Consider the following 21,842-nt stretch of genomic DNA (forward strand, 5'->3'; position numbering starts at 1 on the left):
TAGCATACTGCTTGGAATATGGCTATCCTTTGATAAATGTGAGCCTCTATGAGAAAAGTGTAAAAAAAGCTGGAGATAAAAGCTTAAAAGCAGCTCAAAGACTATCTTCAAGTATTGGGCTGGCCAAAAAGTTCGTTCGGGTTTTTCCGTAACATGTTATAAAAACCTGAACGAACTTTTTGGCCAACCCACTATATTATACAGCATGTAGAGTGTGATAGAAAATGAGACAAAATTGTAGCAAGAAATATTTAGATCATCATTAAGAATAACATGACTCTAAGGGTGATTAAACATTTGGATAGAATTTTATCCTCCTTCCGATTTCTTAAGACTTCTCTCCTGGTTCTTAGCTCTCCTGGAGCTGCATATTAATAGAATAGCAACCAAAACAAAGGATTTAAAAATATAGTTAGGGGCTTCCCTGGTGGCACAGTGGTTCAGAGTCTGCCTGCCAATGCAGGGGACACGGATTCGAGCCCTGGTCTGGGAAGATCCCACATGCCGCGGAGCAACTGGGCCCGTGAGCCACAACTACTGAGCCTGCGCTTCTGGAGCCTGTGCTCCGCAACAAGAGAGGCCGCGATAGTGAGAGGCCCGCGCACCGCGATGAAGGTGGCCCCCGCTTGCCACAACTAGAAGAAAGCCCTCGCACAGAAACGAATACCCGACACAGCCATAAATAAATAAAATAAATTAAAAAAAAAAGACAATTTCTAAAAATATAGTTAGAGACATTTGCTCCAAATACAACTCATAGCAAATAAAATTATAGTCAATAGTACTGTAATCACAGAATTTAAAAGTGCTCCTACAGCTCAGACTAGCTTCTAAAGATTTCACAGGGAATGGCTGGATTTAGGATCAGGATTTAGCATCAGCAGTTGACATCAAAGACAAAGCACACCTACAATGTGTGTACAGAGATATAAGCCAAGAAGAACAATCAAACTGGGGAGGGGATATCAAGTAGGCAGGGAAGACGGGAACACTGGTTATGTACCTAGTAATTTGCAGAGAGTGTACTGGGCTCCTTATATTTGTTGTTCGTTTATTCTTCATAATAACTTTATTATTCCCAGGAAACTGAAGTTCAGAGACTAAGTTAAATAACTTACCCCACTTCCAGAGTTAAATAGTGGTAGAGGCAGTGTTCACATTCAGGTCCCTCTGATGCCACGGGTTTTTCCTGACGCCGTATGGCCATGCACATATGGTGTATGTATATATTGCTACATGAGGCGCAAGATTATAAATGGTACCCAAACGAGGGATGGAGGAACTCTGTGAGCGATCTGAGGGGGGCTTCATGGAGGAGCTGGGAGCTGAGTAGGGTTCTGATACTGGGATGCCCATCAGGCTTTTTGGGGGCAAGAGAAACCTACTTGGGCCTCCTTAATTCATTAATTGCAAAGATACTAGTGGCTCATGAAACCGAAGAAACAGCTGAGGAGACAGAGGGCTAAGGCAGAGATTCTTAGTGGGAAATGAGGGAGTTAGGGAATGGAAGGTGACCACCCTCCCTGTCAGCTATATTATCAGTTCCATAGTTCCATCAGTTCCTCAAATGTCCTGATTAAAAATCCTGATAACAGAATCATTCCGACGTTTCTCTCATGTTGTCTTAGGCCAGCCTTATAACTCTTTTTCCAGTCAAACCTGAGGTCTCCTGAGTTACCTACTGGCTAATTTTAAACATGGAGTGTGAGTTTCTCCGACTGGAGTATAAGGTGAAGCAGCAGGTGGTGAGGTTGGGGGCAAAGGTGGGGGTGGGGAGTGGTAAGTGAGAGGAAGAAGAGGCCCTTAGGAGTTTAGGTTTGAGGCAGGAAGAAATGTGGGGCTACGGACAATTGAGTTCATTGGATTTGGGGCGAAGAGGTCATCCTCAGTCTTGATAAGGAGCATTTTCTGCGGAGGGATGTGGGTGCTGGGGATGTATCCTTCGAGCTCTGGCCTCTCCCCTGCTTTCTGCTGATTTAGGAGAATTGTAGCACATCTATCTGGTCGACCAGGCTCATGGGGCTGTGAGGACACAGCCTCAGCTGGGAGAGTGGGTGACCAGTGTGGTTACTGACAGCACCTTTGATTTATCTGTTCCACTCAGTGCTGAATGAGAGTAAGCCAGGTGCAAGTAGGAGGCGCCTCCCCAGTCTCAGGATGATTGGGGTGGTGTGGGGAGTGGGATGGGGGAGTAGATAACAAACCTTGCATTTGGGCGATAGCAAGAGCACCTGGGTTGGGCTCTCAGGACCCTGTGTGCAGTTGTGCTGGTCTCTTCTAGGCTAGAGCAGCAGGGAGAGGTGCTAGCGAGGCCGTGTTGGGGGGAAGGAGACTTGGTGACCCCCTTTCATGATGGGTGGCCATGCATGTGAGGGCAGCTGGCAGTGTGCCTCTAGAGGTTACAGTCTTTGATCTGCTGCCATATTGCTGGAACTGCCACCATGGTTTATGTTTGGAGGAAATTCATGTGTTAATATCTCAACCAGTGGTTCTCAAACTTGAGCCTGCAGCAGAATCACCTGGAGGGCTTGTTAAAACACAGATTCCTGGGCCCCATCCCCAGGCTTTCTGACTTAGTGGGTCTGGGGTCGGGCCTGAGAATTTGTATTTCTCACGAGGTCCCAGGTGATGTTGACGTTGCTGATCCTAGACCACATTTTGAGGATGACTGTTCTAGACCTGGTTTTCTCAGGTGCCTAGGGAGCATTCTGGGGTGTTCTTGGGTCAAGGAGACATTGAACCTGACGAGAAAGCCAGAAGACGAATCCTATTAAAGGTCCCAAAGTAAATTCACTGAGGGATGCCGGGGTAATGGGGGACAGGGTAAGATTTTAGGCCTGCAACTTGCCTGGGGCAGAATATATAACATTTGTTAGTCTTATTAAAGCTGCCTGCCCTCTTGTACGGCGTGACAAGGTGATTTCTTTGCTGTATGTCATGTAGCGAGAGATTGCCCCTGGTTTCTGGGAGAGACCTTGCACTAAGAAAAGAAGCTATGACGGCAAAGAAATCTGTGCCTTTCACACCCACCCCACCTACTACTTTGAGACAATACAAGCATTTTTAGAAAAGGAGGGGATATTTGTAGAGCATCTACTAGGTGCTGGGCATTGTGGTAGGTACTTTACACACAGCACCTCCTGCGTTTTAAAAAAATCTGCAAGGTCTGTATTATTTTTCACTTTATAAACGAGGAGACTGAGGCTCAGTAGCATTAAAACGTACCCGAATCACAAAGTTAGTAATGGGCAGAGCAGGGCTTGAAAACATGTATCATCCTTATTCCAACTCTGTGTTCTTGTGATTTGTCATTGGAAATGCAGAGATCTTTATAAAAATGTGCAGTTTTTAAAATGAAACGTTACTTCTTAATTTAAAAACAAGATTATATATTCAGGACGATAAAGATACAGACATGAAGGAGTGGGGATTATAGATAAAGGGATAAAGAACATAAAACATGTGAAATCAGGAACCCCTGGAGATATTTACATCGATCCAAGAGGTTATTTTAAAGCTTCTTCCCTCCTCTGCCCACTTCGTGGCTCTCCTTGGGTAAGTAAGAGTTCAGGAAAACTGAAATAAGATGCAGACGGCAGATCTGGTGAATCTTATATGCAGAGTGTTTCGAGGAGTGCCTGGCACATAGGCAATGCTCGGAAAATGTTAGCTGTTCTCCTCCTCCTCATCTTCACCTGCACCATTATCACCTGCCTGCAGGTGTGCAGGTGTGCCCGCCTGCAGGGAGAGTGAGGGTGGGAGTTAGGTGGGCACCAGTGGGTGCCCACAGTGGGTGGAATCCAAGAAGAAGATACACTGCAAAGAACAGATTGCTTTAGTTGTGGCAGCTTCCTGAAAACTCTGGGTTCTGATTTAGAAGGCAAATGTGATTTTGCTGAAGAAGGGAACTGGAGGAATTAGGGTCGGGGGAGAAGGTAAGGAGAGGATATCTGAGAGAAAAAAGTGCATCGGTCCGCAAGAATCACTGTCAGGAAGGTAATTGGAAATTTGGGTTCATCTTGCTGAGATATAAACTACCTGATTAGAAAACTCACCCTCTATTCATCAGAAATCCTGGTGGTGTGTGCGCGTTGGGTACTTAGGTAGTTCTTGGGAAGGCAGGCTTGGCAGGAAAGCTAGATGAAGACAGAGCTGCTAGGTGAGCAAGAAGCTAGGTGATTGCACCTGGGCATAAACTGGGGAGATGAACACACCTGTGGGCTTTTCAAAGAATGAGTTTAGAAGGTAAAGGAGACCGAAGGACCTTTGTGCAAAGAAAGGGAGCCAGGAGGGGCCCCTGGGAGATAAAGGCAGAGAAGAGGTGGCAGGCTGGGTAAATGGAAGGAGTTGGGACAAAAACAGATGTGGCTGCACATGTGGGGACACCCAGGAGAGGAGCGGAGCGGGCGGCAGGAGGGGGCCCTTTCAGCAGCCCAAGCCAGGCTGTTTCCAGTTGATTTCCACATGGCATGAGGGAGAAGTGCCGGGCGGCAGGCTGGGCTCCTCTCCGTAGGAGGCTGGAGGAGGCCGAGGACAGAGAACTGCCAACTGGGAAGCAGCCGGGGAGGTAAACAACTGGCCAGATGTTTTAGGGACAACCCGTGTGGCCGCCGGAACATATGCCAGTTATCAAGACCGATGAATAAGCAGGAGCTAGCGGGGCATCACGCTGCTGTTTATGAACTCGTGGGCCCTCTGCGCCATGTGTGCCAACGTGTGGGACATGAGATACGCCAGAGATGCACCCGAAAGTGATTCTCGTTTCCGTAGAGCTAATTAGGAGCCTGGTAACAAAACAGGAGCCTGGCAGAGAGGTGAGAGAGGGAGTTTGCGGGAGCCAGTCAGAGCCCCAAGCTCGCTGTTCCGTGCCGTGCTGGATGAATTGTGGCGCAGGGGGGTAGTAGCCATTTGGGAACGGCCTGTTCCTGTCGGCTCTGAAAGCAGAAGGCATTAACAGCCTGGTGATGTGGCCTCGGCTTAACTCTTTTGTAAGACTGGCCTTTGCAGCCTGTTTAAGCATTCTGTGACCGTGGGGCGTGGAGTTCCTGGCACGGTCCACAGAGGTCCTCCTCGCTAACAGCCTCTCCTTGTCTACGACTCCAAGGGAGTTCTCCACGGCAGCTTTTCAGCCTTCAGATCTGCCTGTCTCTGAGGGTAATTGCCGGGAAAGAACCTAGCTGCAGCCCGGAGCCTGGTGCCCACGGCAGGCTAGGGATTAAGTGCCTTCTGTCCAACAGTGGCAGGTTCGAGGCCCCCTTTGGCCATCCCTATGGCTCTACCCGACCTCCACTGCACTGAGTAAACTCTTTTAATGTGAATAAACACGGGAAGGAAATGAAAAAGAGCTAGCAAGTTAACAAACAAAAATTTAGCTAACGAAACTCAAGACTAGCAGACGCTTGGGTGGTCGAGACGCCCCAAATCACTCGCCTGTACAGCTGTCACTGAGCGTGTTTCTAGAACAGGCATTAGTAATGGAAGAAGAGGGAATGAGAGCGGGAAAAGGAAAAGCCAGCAGAGTGGAGGGCTGCTGAGGTGGAAAGGGAGAGTCAGGATGCAGGAGGCGAGGAGGAGAGGGCTCCTGACCCCAGCAAGCTCAGGGACCTCCCGGTGACAAAGCAGGCCAGTGTCCCAGGGCCGGGCGCGGCAGGGGAGTGAGACCTGGCGGCCGAGCAGAGACTGGCTGCGGGTTAGGACACAGAGATGCTGTGTGGACATGGATTATTAATAGGGACCCAGAGCATTTGCTGGGGAGTTGGGGGAGAGCTGCACTTTCCTTGGGAATTGGGAAAGAGGCAGGGGACAGAGGGCTTGGCAGAGCTGCTGGGACATTTAAGAGGACTGCAGAGATCTTGCTGAAATAAAACTCTGAGGTCCCCATCTAAACTTTCTTGCAGAATGATTAGAAAATATAGCTTGGGAGGCCTTTGCCTTGAGAGAAACTGCCTTGACAATTTCTCTCTCTCTCTCCTCTCTTTTTCTTTTTCCTCCTCATTTTGTTTTCTCAGCTGAGAAGTTGCTTTGCCAGCCAGTCTGGTACAATCCGGATCCTTCGGCTCCATATAACGTTCCCTTATGAGTAACTGCCAGCATCTATCTTATTCCCTCCATGACAGGGAATCATGGGCGTCCTGCTGCCTTTCCTCCCTGAGGCGCTCAGCAGCTACCCCTCTTGTCTGTATTGGGTGCGTCTCCTGAATCTTTGAGTAGCATGGAGACTGGGGGCCATCTGCAATGACTTTGGGTCAGTGTTTATCAGCTTTAGGCAAAGGTTCTGGGTCAGCCATCCCGGTGGGTTGGAGGAGAAGCCAAGGATGGGGGTCTCATAGACTCTTTCGATGAATTCCTTTTATGCTCCTTTTATCTTCTTCCCAACTACGTGCTTGTTCCACAGGTATACTCGGAGCGTCAGTTCTGTGCTCTCGGAGCTACAGAGGTGAAAGCAGCCTTGGAAGCTCAGTTCTTCTTTCTCTCTGCAGTAGGGTTTCCAGGAAGCATTCAGGGAGCTTAACATGTAGTACTGGACAATAGGGCATTTTCCTGAATAATCATAGCGTAAAATAGAATGTGATGAGTACACTAAGAGGTGTCTAGATTTAAATACTTTAGGAGTTCAAAGGAGGAGAGATTTACTACGCATGTTGGAATTGTATTCAAGTACAGGTTGTACCGGGAGAAGATAAATAACCTATTCACATCATAGTAATATAATAAATAAAATATTATTGACGTGGCTGGGAAGACAGCTGATACCATTCGGGCATTGCGAAAAAGTCTGATGTATGAATAACCATGGGTTCATAGAACCACAGAATCTAGAATGTGAGCAGCGCTGCAAGTGAGCTTGGAAGACATCCAGTTCAACCTCCTCATTTTGCAAATTTACAAATAGAGGTGCAGATAGGTTCAGTCAGTTGCCCAAGAGGGTTTGTGGCCGAGGCAGGGGCCGCTTACTCACTGTTCGCACTGGAGTGGTGACATCACCCACCCTCCTGCCTCTGCTGAACAGCTGGGGGATTTATATTCCTATCCCAACTTTCTTACCAGAATACCAGCATAACGTTTTTTGTCTCCTTAGAGCATGAAGTGTGGGTGACAGTTCTTTACAGAGGACTCAGATGGCCTGGGAACAGCACAGAACAAGGAAAACAAAGATGGTGGGCTGGAGTATGTATTGATTTTATAATTATATAAAACAAAATGTTGAGCAGTTTGAAGGAAAGAGCTGACTGCCTTGGCCCCCTCTCCCAACGTCCGGTCTCTCCTCTGCAGTGTGCCCAGCCCATACCCCACCTTCTCGGGGATCCGCTCCCCAACCCAGCAGCCGTGTGTCCACCACAGCACGTGACCCAAGGAGGGAAAGTCAGCCAATCGGATTTGTTCTGTCTCTGTCAGTCCCTCTGTTTCTGTTGGCCAGTCTGTCCTTTACTCCCTCTCTAGCTGCTGGTCAGGCTCTCCTTCCATCTGTCTTCCTGCCTATCCTTCTCTCTCACCCTTAGGGACCGCACGGTTTCTCCCCCATCACATTTTTCCTTCTCTCCTAGCTTAATTTCCAGTGTTAACTCTCTCCTAACAAAAGTCAGCCATGGCCCCAACGCTGCATCCTGACTTCCTTTCAGTCTGTTTCCAAGCTTCTGGCTCAGTCTTGCCGAAGACCCCTACTCCCATTACCCACCCCCTACCCCGCCACTGCATCCAGTCCTTCTCTTCTCCCCCTGCTGGACAATGGGCTGTTGCCTTGGTCAAGTGTCTCCTCTGGACCAATTGTCAGTGGCCATTCTCAGTTGTCCTTGAAATCTGAGTTATGAGGGCTGAGCATGGGTTGGCGTCTCCGGCATCCACTCAGTCATTGAGTCGGAACCCTGTCTAGTAAATTGCTCCCTCTCCCCTGATACCAGCCGTGAGTGGTGGCCCCCTGAGCCCATCGGCTGTGGGGTTCCTGTGGCACTTCTGCAACTGTGCCTTGGGCCATAGAGGGGCCTCTGCCACCCCCTTTCCGGCACTAGAATGGAAGCTACAGCAGGAGAGGAGCCCTAGCGAGGGCATTTTCATCACGCTTTTAGCACACTGTCTTGCCCGGGGACACTGCTCAGAATAAGAGAGAGGTTCTGAAGTTGCTTCCACTGGACTCATCTGACACACTTGCAGGGCTCCTTAGGGAGGAAAAATCTACTCGGGGTAAGAGGGCGTGGATACATGAAAAAGACATCTTCATGAAATTATATAGTAGCAAAGTGACACCACTAACATCGCCATCATTTATAGAACCTTTCCGCCAGGCATGTTCTACAAACACTTTGTGTACTTTCCCTCATTTATTCCTAACGTCAGCCAGGTAACTATAAGTACTATTATCTCCTTTTTACGGATAAGGAAACTGAGCCTCAGGGAGATTTAGAAACTCACCCAAGTTCACAGAGCTAGAAAGTGAAAGATCTTTCCAGCCCAAGCCTCTCTAATGCCAAATCTAGTATAAATTGTGGCACACATTGGAAGAATGATGGGCTGATCTTCCAAACATCTTATTTAGTCAACATATAAGAGCTCAAGGTTTCTCTTGCAGCCATTTTGTTTCTAAATACATATGCCCCCCCCCAATCCCTCCCCTTGGTCCACTCGATGGTGTTACCACACAGCTGGTAGTACTCATGTTTTTTTTCTTCTTCCAGATTTGCCTTCCAAAACAAATTATTAATTGCCCTGCTTCTAGAGCTTATGTCATACTCTTTGATTCCTGGCATCTAAATTGTCATTAAAACGTCTCTTGGAACTGTTCCCTGTGACATTACAGACCGGGTTCCTGCAGCATAATTCCACTGGCTGATTTTTTTCCCCTTGTGTTGCATTCAGATGATGAATGGTCCCCCGATGCTCCTAGAATCTGCCTTCCTGCCCTCAGAGACTGACAGCACGGGTCCTCTTTTCCCTTCTAATGGCCCCGCTTGCCTTCTGGAATTGTCGGGGCTCAAAAGTACTTGCACGCGATGCACCTTTGGGCATTCCAGTTTGCCTCCATCTCATTGTTCTTTCTTCTTCTTCTTCTTACCATTACTATAATTATTTTTGGCCATGCAGTATGCGGGCTCTTAGTTCCCCAACCAGGGATGGAACCCGTGCCGCCTGCAGTGGAAGCGCGGAGTCTTAACCACTGGACTGCCAGGGGAGTCCCTCATTGCTCTTTCTTTGTTTCCTTTTTCTCCACTCTGGCGCCTCCAGTCTTCACTCTGGCTCTTCCGTGCTCCCTCCAAGCTCCGCCTGTGCAGAACTGTCCCCATCCTTCAGCCTATCCTTCGGACTGGCGACACAGCACCCAGTCTCTCTCCCTTTCTTTTGAGGCTTCCTCTAAAATTTCCATTACTTGACCCCTCTCCTCGCCTCCTCCTCGCCTCTTGTTATGGCGAGGTCCTTCCTCACGTCTGTTCCTCAGTCCCACGAGAAAGCAGCTGTCCTGCCCGTCATGCTTTCCTTCAACATGCATTTGTGTAGCCTCTTCTATATGCCAAGCTGTGTGGTTGCAGAGATGGATAACATAGTCTTAGGAATTTTAAAAATTTAAATAAACTTTTTTTTAGAGCAATTTTAGGCTCACAGCAAAATTGAGCACAAAGTACAGAAATTTCCAATAAGCCCCCCGTCCCCGCATGTGCACAGCCTCCCCACTGTCAGCATCCCCCATCAGAGTGGTACCTTTGTTACAGCCGCTGAGCCTGCAGCGGCCACATCACGATCACCCAAAGTCCATGGTTTACATTCGGGTTCACTCCTGGTGGTGTACGTTCTGCGGGTTTGGACAAACGTATAATGACATGTATCCACCATCGGACTGTCATACAGAATAATTTCACTGCCTTAAAAACCCTCTGTGTCTCAGGAATTTTTAAAGCCTAGTAAAAGAGGCTGGAACATAAATAATCACCATACAATTGAAACCATGTTGAAGTAGAGTTAAGAACAAAAGAACGCAAAAAAGAGATACTCCTTAGTGGGAAGGCATGGAAGTTTGGGGGTTCAGGTAAAATATTTGAATTCTATATATTTGCAAAGGATAAGGGTGTCGGGAGGCGTGCGAGGCCAAGGGACCAACCTGAGCAGGGCCCCACAGGCATGAGTGCCCGGGCATGTTTGAGGGAACGCAGAAGGTGTGTCAGTGGTGATCAAGAGCGAGACTTCTGCAATCTCATGGGTGGGAGTTGGAATCTGACCTCTGCGTCGTACTTGCTGTGTGATCTCGGCCCATGACTGAATCTCTGTAAGCCTCAGTCTCCTCATCTGGAAAACGGGGGTGATGATAACACTTGCTTGCAGAGATGCTCTGAGGGTTAAAGGGATGCACTCCTCTCTGCTTGGCCTCTGGTGAGGATTGTATCTTATTTCCTTTGCCCAGCCGGCCCTGTCCCAGTTCCTGTGGCTGCAAGAAACTGTCTCCACCTCTTATATGAGGGCCTCCGAGCCTTTGGATAGCCAGGGCTAGTTTTCTGACCTACCCAGCTGGATTATCACCAGGTTTACAAAGAAAACCCTCTCCCTTCCTCAGCAATTCATCTTGTTTTTTTTTTAAAATTTTTTATTGAAGTATAGTTGAATTACGAAGTCATATTAATTACTGCTGTACAGCAAAGTGACTCAGTTATACATATATATACATTCTTTTTCATAGTCTTTTCCGTTATGGTTTATCACAGGATATTGAATATAGTTCCCCTCCTCCTCTCTTCTGAAAGAGAATCCTGAGGGTTCATTGAGGTCCATAGGCCCCTGGTCACAGAGAGCTGTTGGTGAATCCTGCGTTAGGAGTCCCTGCTCTGATTTCCAGTTTATTCTTAAATCCCCTGAACCAGCCAGGCCTTCCTCATTTTTAAATACAAAGCTTTGTGTGCTTAAGCAAGAAAGACCTCTCTTTTCGACTTTTTGGCTTTTTGTGGCTGAGATATTTGAGAGCAAATTTGTCGATGTGGCTGGTGCCCCCTCTCCCCCCTCCCTGCAAGCGCCTTTCAGCGGGAGTGAAACCCCATGTTAAGTGGGCATCACGGAGCCCAGAAAGGACCAGCTGCATTGGCCCCAAGTCCCAAACAGAGCTTGTAAATGAAGTGCTGGAGCAACTGGGAAGGCCATGGCCTCAGAGAGCCCTTGACACTGAGCCTGAGACTGACATAGGCCCTTGTTGGGGCCAGTCATCGTGGCCAGCCTTTAAGCTTTCTGAATGTTCAAGGCTTTGGAGAAATGACACATCGAGTTTCCCAATGCCACTGGGGCAACAAAGGCATAGGCCCAGCTGTTTCTGCAGCTTTCCAGAGGGATCTGGGACAGCAGGGGGCCTGGAGGGCTGTGGAATCGTCTCCTCCCTGTTAACTTTGACAGTGACTGGACCCTCCCAGGAGCCATGGGACCCTCCCAGACTTCACTCCCTGCTGCTGCTGCTTTCTAGCTCTTCGGCTGACATTAAATAAAAGCAACCTGGTGCTTTATATACATTATCTCAAATCATGACCAGCTGGGGAGCTGGCCCCCATCCCCATTTTACATACAAAGGCTAAATGATTGACACAGGGCAACTGCACAGCTGGGGTCCACCCCCACGATGGCACGAGTCCCACCCTGGTGATCCTTCACCCAGGGTCCCACGTTGTGTTGCCTCCCCTGGAATGAGTCAGATCATTATCCGGGGTGACAGGGAGGTTGCTTAGTAACCGAAACCAATCGAAAAGCATGAACTGTGGCTTGACAGATTACTCAGGATAAATTGGTCCCAGTCCTGGCCATGTGTAGTTCTGGACATTCCCAGAACTCAGGGAATTACTTGGAAAGGAGGCGGTAAGAGGGAATTAGAGCCAAAAGAGAGATAAAGTGCTGGAACTATATGTTGACAAGAGTTTGTCTGCTTAAATATGTAGGTTTTAAATTACACTTGCCTCGTGATTTCCACTTCTTCTGTGGCTGCGGCCTGAGGTTTCAGCCCCAGCAGTCCAGCTTCCCCAGCTGTTCACATGCCAGGAGGAGCAGTGCTCGGGGTGGGGGTGGGGGTGGGGGTGGGTGGGAGGACGCTCCCCAGGGGCCAGGGCACCTGGGACTAGAACGAGTTTACCTTCCATGGTCTAGCAAGTGGGATTTATATTCACCATTATTATTATTATAGGTTAAGTGGTTTTGATTCGTATTTTTTGTTGTTGTTGTTTTGTTTCTGTTTTTGTTTTTATTAAACACTTGGACAGTCTTAAATACATTCAAGGCATTTAAAATATTAAATTTTCCATGCTTAGTACGGTTCCTAAAAAACAAATTAACTAAGATTCAGATATTTCTTCCGAACAAAAATGTTGCAGATTTCTCCCACCAGATCTGGTTTTGTCGCACTAAATCTCTACGGCATGGAAGATGAATCTAGAAAGCCCAGTGTTGACTTCCAATGAACCATAAGCCAAATACTCGACCTCTTAACCCACAAAAGAATGTAATTTACTGCATAAATTTCCAGTACTCCTCTTGGGCCCTGGGTAGGCCGTTATTGGCTCACAGCCCTTTTAGCCACCAGGTAAGGCATCCCCTATACTTCTTAAGCCTTGGAAATCTAGCGCCATGATTTGACTTGTATTTTGATGGGTGACTTTAGTTGCGATTCCAGGAGCTCACCAGTGGTGCGTCTCCCTCAGGTCTTAAAGTACGCACTCCACGCCATCCGCACTTGCGTGTGAGGAAGCAGTGGGCACTGATTAGATCTGCTGTCTTCAAACCTGCAGTGCAGCAGGATCACTGGGAGAACAAACAAACCCCAAAGCAGCAATGAACAGACAGAGTCTAAAGTACTTACCAAGCCTGGAGATTGATCTGGTAGAGAAATTATATTTTGAAAACCACCCAGATAATAATTCTGGCATACAGCCAGGTTTGCGAAATCTTGAATGAACTGTCTTGGGCAAACAAAGAAATTCTAGTTTTTGATTTGCCAACTCTTGAAAGTTCCCCAGTTTTGAAACGAAAAGGTTGTATTAACCAATTTCCTAGGGTCAAGGTGATAGCAAAACAGCATCATGTTCTGGTTGGAACCTTGGGGAGAACAAGTGAGGTATTTGCATAATCCCGGTATCTTGTGGATCAGAAGTAGGAGGTCTCAGTGATGATAATAAATAGCCGCTGGGAACATGGGTGAATTACCTCACTTTTTGCTACTCCACTTTCCCCGTCTACGAAATGAAGGACTTGTTCTGTGTGATTTCTGAGTTCCCTGATAGGTCTAAAATTCTGTGATGAGAATCTCAGCTCTCTGGAATATCCTTTCATGCCGAGTGATTTAAATCATATTATCAAATATTTATTGAACCCTTGCTATGTGTCCAGGAAGTGATATTCTTTGAAAAATTGGTTCTGGGATTTTAAAAAAAGTCAGGGGGGTAGTGGGCGGGAGGGGACAGATGCTAGTGAAGAGAGAACGACGGAGCTCAGTGACTAAGAATTTCTGAGCCCTAATAGTGCCCCTACTTTCTTGTTTTGAGCCATTTTGTGTGTGGTTAAAGTGCAGGTTACAGTGAGACAATTGACTGAGAGCAGCAAACAAATATAACCTGCTAGATGGGAACTGAGCTACTCAGCCCTTTGGATGACAAATATTGCTAGGCGATAAAAAGCACTAATGCACCAGGGGCTAATCTGGTGCTAAAATGCTGCTTCAGGAAAAATGTATTCCCAGAAAGGAAATGCTGGTGATTTGACTGATGGGAACAGCTGGAGGCCCCCATATTCGTCCAGATAGGAAGCAGGAAAAAATAAAAAAGAAGTCGTATGGAAGAAACTGGTGAGCTCTGTCTCTCGAATGTTCTTGTTGCCCAAGGTTTGGGAAGGTATTGATTATATTACCTCTCGGTGGCTTGCAGGGCTCCGAGTCTGGGTGTTAATGATGCTGAAGGCCTTATCCACCCGGGGGCCCCCAGTGTCATGCTTTCTGTCGAGGAGGTAGTGGTCCAGGGTCGGGGCTTTCAAATAGCTTTCAGAGTTTCGCGGAAGTGCTGAAGGTAGAGGGGCTGGGAGGGAGAAAGGAGGAGTGTGGTATCACCGGCAGCATCTCCTTAAATCAGAAGAGTTCTGCTGCTACCTGCAGTGTATATTGGGGCCCTACCTGGGACGCTGGGACAAGTAGCCTGTTGGCAGCCTCACGAGCTACTTTGGTGGCATTAGTCACCCATCTGGCAAAGCCAAGCAGGGCAGAGACTGAGTGCTCGGTCCGCCCCGTTTGGCTGGGGCAAGTGACTAACAGTGTTTGGGATGAGTCTGTGGGGTAATGTGACCAGATTTCCTGGAACAGAGAACTGGGCAGATGGTACATTTGTTACTGCACACCTTCCCCCGCGTCCCGCCACTGTCCTGACCTCTGGGGGTGGTGTGGTGTGAGGAGTGAGGGTGGGGTCCACATAGGGCAAATATTTAATCTTCACAACAGCCCTCTGGGCTAGCTCCTATTATTTCAACTTTTAGAGGAGGAAACTGAGAGTCCCCAAGTTCTAGGATCTTGTCTGAGGCCACGGAGCAAAGGAAAATGCTGGGGAGACATCAAGCGGTGTGGTCATCCGTCGTCTCTTGGAGCCGACTCCAAACACACCCCAAAGTGGCCTAGTGCTGGAAGCAACCAGAACCTTCTGTGGGTACCATGAAAACCAGGAGTCCGGAAGGCCGACCTGGCCAGGGACGCTGAGAAGGAGGCAGGGATGGGAGTTGAGCTCCGGTCTCAGGAAGACTGTGACATAATCCATAATTCTTTACTCGCTTCAGCTCACAAGGCCTAAGGCTCATCAGCCCTAAGACTGATCTGGGGATCAGTCTAAGAAGGGAGGTCGAGAAAGGGCTCTTCTGAATCTCAGATCGGCCACAACTTCCTGCAAGAGCTGAGAAAAACCCCTCTAACAAATGAACCAGGGTCAGAAATACTGAGCAGTACCATAGGCAATACAAAGTAATAAATAGTTGAATTTTCCCCAAATTTATAAAAGGTGATGCAAAGAACTCATTATTTTTCCGTAATACATGTTGATTCAAGATCCTTCAAAATTTAGGGACCACCATTTTACTTTCCGAGGTGAAGAAAGTATATGATGTGGAATAGGCACTTCATAAACATTCCTGGAATGAATAGATAGAAAAGGAAAAAGACAGAGTTATGTAAAGCATTCCTTCTGTCCTGTGATAAATGCAGGAGACTCTACCCCTTGGAAGGGAGCTTTACTATGAACCCAAAACATGTTCTTTACTTCTGTAAAGTTGCTGAAAACTTGAGTGATTTTTTTTTATGTTTAATACTATTTATGTGTTACATGTCGAAGGTCTTATAAAGTTGACAGACTACAAAGAAAGGGGCTGGGGTGATATTAGTGGAAGGAGAGTAAGATCTTCTTCCTTCTCCCTTGTTTTCATGGCAGACCTCTCAGGTGGAGTTTCCCTCTGGTCTCTCTCGGGATGCAGACCCCAATAAGAGTGTGGCCTGACACACCCGTGGCCTCACCACAGACACATGTTTAGAATTCCTCAGTCCACTGGGAGGCGGGCAAAGAAAGCCCCAAGCAAGAAAGGCAGACACTGGGCACTTTTGAACTCGTTCTGGGTATTAAAGGAGCATTAAATGGGAAAGGATATGTGAAAACAGCAGGCAGCCGTTTTAGCTGACTCAGGAGATAGCTGTCCAGGAGCCGGTGGCTGCACGGCCACATCTGCAGTACGTACATTTAGTACGTACATGTACGATAGTTTCTAGACCAACTGTCTAGACCCACTTGTGTGCCTGGTGTCACCATATGCAGAATAAAGCCATCTACAAAAGGAGGTGGATCAGAGCCACTTCGGTGCCTTCTTCCAGGTAGAAAGATTCATGGCAGTTTGGATTTTTCTGCCCCGGGCTGGCGTGTAGCCTGCATACCTAGGGGTGGGTACCCTGATTGCCTATGGCCGGTGCCCATGCTGACTGGCCGATGCCCATGTTCTACCTGCTGTTAAATACTTTGAATATCACCTCTTGTCATATCCTCTGTAATACTGATTAGTGGAAGGTCTCTAGATTCCACAGATTCACAGACCTCCATCCTTGTTCCTGTCCTCAGTAACGGCTTTAAAGAAATGGCAGAAAGTGCCATTTAGAGGTGAAACAAGCTTGATAAATTGGTCTCAGTCTCGCTCTCCACTTGGATAATGATTGGGTCTTGGCTTGAATGTGACTTCTCTAGGGAGGCACTCCATGACCCCTAATCTAGACTACGCCCCCTCCTATATGTGCCCAGAGCTCGCGGTACTTACGCCCTGTGTTATAACATTCCGTGTGCTCCATTGTTCTCACTTGTTTTTAGGGAACTTCTATCCTCTGTAAAGTGCATAAAGGCAAGACCTCGTGGATCACTCCCTGGGCCAGAGCCTAGCATCAAATAGGTTCAGTTAATATTTGTTGAACAAATGGAATGAATTGGTGTTGAATATGTTTTAGATGGCAGATATAATAGCGTCCTCAAGGGAGTCATTCTGTAGAGGAGATAGTAAAACCATCACCTGGGCACAAATGCCACATATACAGGGTGTTACAGGAAATGCAATGAAAGGAGAAATTGTCTCACTGTCCTGGGCTGGTGGGAGTGGGGGTGAGGGGTGGTGTCATTGGTAGGATTTGGGGAAGACTTCATCATGAAGGCAAGTCTGAAAGTGGGAACTAAGAATTTGCCAAGTGGGGAAAAGCGTTCCAAAAAGAGGGAGCTGCAGATAGAAGTTCAGGGGGTATTGGCCAGATGTGGCGTATCTGGAAAGGACACTCATTCAAATTGAAAAGAGTTAGAGCATCAGGGACGAAATAATGAAACAACAGGCCAGAGAGGTAAAGCAGAGTTTTCTAAGGCATGCTACAGAGGCCGGGCCTCTCTATACAGCGGGGAACTTTTATAGGATGTTAACAAGGGTAGTTACATGTTTCAAAAACATAACGTTAGTGCTAAGTATGGAGAATGGGTTGAAAATTGGAAGATCCTGGAAGTAGAGCTATTTTCTAGAGGGCAGGTCCTCTCTTCTTGTAGCATTCAAGGTGAAAGGGAGAGGAAATAGTTACAGATGCCACGATATTTCCCCAGAGGGGGATGGTGTCTATATCTTGACGGGCTGACATGTAGTGATTTGCGATTTAAGACTATCCTATGACCTCTTTGTATCTCAGTAACTGCATCTGTAAAATGTAGGGAGTGGACTCAAAGATCTGCATGTCTCTGAGCGTGAACATTCTATAACTCTATGGAATCATAAGCTAATAAGATGAAATAATGTAGGAACAAGTAGTATATTACTATTAGTAATAGTGTTGTGGGAACACAAATTATAAAGAAATCAACACAAATACTGGCTTACCAGCAATTCTTGTGAAAAGACCCAGGACTTTTATTTGACTGCAAGTTGGCATGACCAGCAACGTGGGAGGCGGGCTGGCCGAGAGGAAGAGGATGGAGAAACAGAGGTCCCAGTCTCTGTGTGCCTGCCAGGGCATCCCTTAACTTGGAGATTGTCTTGGGCCTCCTTTTAGAGGGACATGAACATTCAAGAATGACAAAGTTGCCAGGATGGTGAAAAGTCTGGTGTCTGGATTGTAGGAAAACTAAATGAAAGAGCTGGGAATATTTAGCCTGGAAAATAGAAAACTTAAGGAAAATGTATTAGCTGCATTTGAAAGACTTCTGTATAGGAAAGGGATTTGATTTTATTGGACTTCAGTGGCCAGATTTAGGACTAATGATGGGACATTTCTGAAGGCATGATTTGGCGAAAAATATGTAAAAAAAAGTCTATCCACCAAGTAGGTTTTTCAAAAACGAAAGAGACTTTTGTAAGTTTGGTTCATTTGCCGTACGATTTTTATGAGGGAGGGAGGGAGGAGTTCTGTTTTGTTCAGTGTTATATCCGTGGTACCTGTATAGAGCCTGGCACACAGCACTTGATCAGCAAATTATTTATTAAATGAGTGAATGAAGAAGGTGTCACTGAACTCCTTTTCATCCCTGATATTGAAATTAATGTCTCCATCCCCAGCTCTTTTGTTTACACAGCCCTCACCATGTTAGATTCTAATTTGTTCTTTCAGTATCTCCTTTTCTGGCTAGACTATGAGCTTGACAAAGCCAGGGACTGTGTTTAATTGTGTCCTCAGTGTTCAGTCCAATTCTTGGCATACAGCAGGTGCTCAGTGAGGAGGGAGTCATATAATCTATTTTGCAAACCAGGACTCTTTAAGAAGAAGGGGGGTGCTGACCAGATGGGAGCTGATACCACAGCATCCACTGGCACTGTATTGGGCAAACCAGGATGTATGGTTCCCCTAATCAGTCAGTGCTTGTTGAATGGATACAAAGTGAATGAGCTTCTGGAGCCAGAAGAGGCAGGCTGCATGAATGCCTTCCTTCTACTGAGATTAAAAACTGCTCCCTAGGAATGCCACCCGCTGGGCTCAGTTCTGTTTGACTAGACACACAGAATGCATCTAGACTTTCGTGTGGCATTTAAATATTTGAATTCATCTCCTGCTTCCCCCTTGGGCTGAGTTTTCTCTTTTCTAGCCTAAACATTCTCAGTTTCTTTAACCATTTCCTGTTTTGCCTAGAGGATAGCCCTGCTGCACTTGGGATTCTCTTTTCTGGATGGACTTTCATTTGACAAGGTCATTTTCGGCATCATAGGCCTTGACCCTCAGTAACCACATACCTCCATCCTCCTGTGTCCGTCCACTCACACCTGTCTTGTCATCTGTTTTCCCTTCACACCTCAGGTCCCTGGACTCCTACTCGTTCTCTGACCATGCAGCCTTGGCAGGGTCTCTAGAATGAGTTTTGACCATGGACAAAAGGGATTTAGAAAGTTCTGAGCCAACGTTCTGCAGATCGTCCTCATACAAGCCTTGCCACTGGTCCAGCCCTGAACTGGTGACCTGAAGCCCTGAACTGGTGACCTGATTCTCATCCATGTGCTCTGGCCTCCCTCCAAGATGCAAGTCCCTGGGACCCTAGTTCTGGTGACCAGGCTTCTGTCCTGATTCCTTGGACTGAGTGCTTGTTGGTCACCCACAGAGAGCTCGTCATATTCTTACTCTTCTGTCTCCCTCTTGGCCCAGGGGTGAGGTCTTAGCCCATGAGACCCAGCCCGGAAGGTGTCCAGTCCCTGGAGCATTTGTTGTATCAGATTCTGGCTCCCACTGCCTACCTGCAAGACCTGAGCTTGGCTCCTCGCCATTGGGTCTGTACTGGGGATTCTGCCTGCTGACTTGGAGGACCTCCCTGTCCGCATCTGTAAATAACCCTGCTCTGCTAGAACATTCCCTGGATGCAGCACTGTTGCCTTTTCCCCAACCTCACTGATGGTCTTCTTTCTTTTTTTACTCTCATTGTTTTCCTATTTGCCCCCTTTTCACTTTCTTTTTTCTCTAGATTTAATTAATTATCTCAAAGAATGCAGATAGCTCTTAGTTTTTCTGTGGCTGCTTGTTTTTATGGACAAAAAAGGGGAAGAAAAATCTCAAAGATTCTAAACCCCTTGCAGCGAGGGGCTGGGCTGTATCTTCTACTTCCTTTGTCTGCATCTTACTTCCCTCATATTCCCCTGTGCTGGGAACTCGGGGATCTATCCGTCAACTGACCCATCGTTTCAAACAATAACTGAGAGATACTAAATTTTGATGCTTCCATCCCCTTAGTGGAAAATGTTCCATATAAATGTACAGCATTATTATAAAATTGCTAGAAGGCCCTGAAGAGGGAACTGACCTTTTTCAGTTAAGTCACATTATACCCTTGAGCTACATGTTCCATAAATTCTGGAATAAAAGTCAAGCCTTGGAAAGGTTAATCATCTCAACTGGAGAGGGACATCTTTTCAGGAAAGGATGATGATCTTTCTTATCTGTTCCTAATGCCAGGTTACAGGTCCAACTGCATTTTTAAGACAGAAAAAAAAAGGAATGGAGTAAATAAAACAGCATACCACTTTTAACTCCAAAACATGACTCCTTGCTCTGACTTCTAGCCGTGGGATCCTGGGAAAGCCATTTCACCTCTCCAGGTCCTACGTCCTCATTTCTAAAACAAAGGTTGGGGCCAAGCATCCTCAAAAGCCCCCTGCAGCTCTAGCATTTTATGATTTAACACAAACATTAAGAACTAGCAGTTGGAGACTTCCCTGCGGTCCAGTGGTTAAGACTTCGCCTTCCAATGCAGGGGGTGCGGGTTCAACCCCTGGTCAGGGAGCCGAGATCCCACATGCCTCAGGGCCAAAAAACTGAAACATAGAACAGAAGCAATATTGTAACAAATTCAATAAAGACTTTAAAAATGGTTCACGTCAAAAAAACAAATCAAAAAAAAAAAAAAAAAGAAGCAGTTGTGTTGGGCTTGGAATGGAGGTAGATGCAATGTTCTCTAGGATTGTATGTGGTTTGCCCTGTATGGGAATGGAAAGCTCCAGCCCAAAGAGGGTCCCACTGGGATTCTGGAGTTCTGGAAGTTCACGGAGGCTCTTTGGCTGGAGAAGCAGCCAATATACTGCAGTGGTTCAGAGCTCAAGGGACCAAGTCGGAGATCCGGGTGCCGCTACTTCCTCAGTCTGTGACATTGGACACATTGCTTAGCCACTCTTAAAATCTCACGTGTTAGATGTGGATCATAAAGCTCCAACTCTGATGGGCCATTGGGGGATTAAAGGAGGCACTAATGTGGTTCTTGGGAGATGGTCTAAGGTCGATAAATTACGTTGTTATCACTGTTCCTCATCTGTGATAGACGATCACGTAGAGGGTGGCATGGACCATCTCAAAGGTCCCATTCAGCTCCTCACGGCTATAACTTTTATGGCTTTGTGGAAAATGTATTGGCAGATGACCTCCAGGATGTTTGGTTAACTGGAGTTTGGGGAATGAGGCCAAAGTTCACGTGAGAGCTCCAAGCCTATGATAACCACAAATGCTATTTTTAGGTTATAGTGCTGACATAACGGAACCTTCTTTATTCACCATGTCTCTTGCAGGCATTCTTGTTCTGCAATCGCACTTATATCTTTCCGGAAGGTGGGGAAAGGCAGGGGAGTATTTTGTGACACCCCCTGCTAGAAGCTAAAGAGACAGAGCTACTGATTTCTCAGAAACGCACTGCCCGAGAAAAATGGTTCCTTTAGTGAATCTGAGGTGATCACAAAGGAAATAAGGTCGGATCTGGGCACGGATGGGTGGGAAGGAAGTGCTGGCTCAGGGCTGTGTCTGGCCTCGCTCACAACCGGGTCCAAAGTCCACAAGCCTGAGGCTCTTTGCTGATCGCTTGCAGAAGACTGTCTTGGCCTTGTGCTCATGGTTGTTCTTCTGGGCACCCTGGCTTGGACTCTGACGGTCCTGAAGTGTCACTGGAGACCTCTGTGGCTGTCACTCCAGTCTGTGATGTGCCTCTGACTGTGACTTGGCCTCACATGGCAGGGCTGGGGCAGGACAGTGAAAGGGAGCTTGAGTGTGTAGATGGCGTGGCTGAGCTTGGGAGGCCTCCTGGCAGAAGAAGCAAATGACTTCGATGACACATTCTGAAACTCAACGCACAGTAACCGTCTGTTAAGGGGCTCTTTGCATTTCCATGAGATCGTTGGCCTTCAATCTGTTGTGTCAAAAGTCTGTAGGGTAAAATTCAAACTGAAAATTAAAAGTTAAAATAATTTTATGGGACTTCCCTGGTGGCGCAGTGGTTAAGAATCCACCTGCCAATGCAGGGGACACGGGTTCGAGCCCTGGTCCGGGAAGATCCCACATGCCGTGGAGCAGCTAAGCCCACACGCCACAACTACTGAGCCTCCGCTCTAGAGCCCACGAGCCACAACTA

The 21,842-nt window shown here is 47.2% G+C and overlaps 1 long non-coding RNA gene across 1 annotated transcript in view; it reads right to left on the reverse strand.

The window, feature by feature from the left end:
- Positions 1-1,684: 1,684 nt before the first annotated feature.
- LOC309647597 overlaps positions 1,685-21,842 on the reverse strand; it is a 36,103-nt gene continuing 15,945 nt past the window's right edge. Inside the window, exons 2-3 of the long non-coding RNA XR_014256173.1 lie at positions 4,056-21,636; positions 1,685-3,738 (exon numbers count right to left, since the gene is read on the reverse strand). This is a non-coding gene — a long non-coding RNA (uncharacterized lncRNA). The remainder of the gene's footprint in view (positions 3,739-4,055; positions 21,637-21,842) is intronic.

Source organism: Balaenoptera physalus, assembly GCF_965194825.1.
Source record: "Balaenoptera physalus genome assembly, chromosome: 18".
NCBI classification, from domain to species: Eukaryota; Metazoa; Chordata; class Mammalia; order Artiodactyla; family Balaenopteridae; genus Balaenoptera; species Balaenoptera physalus.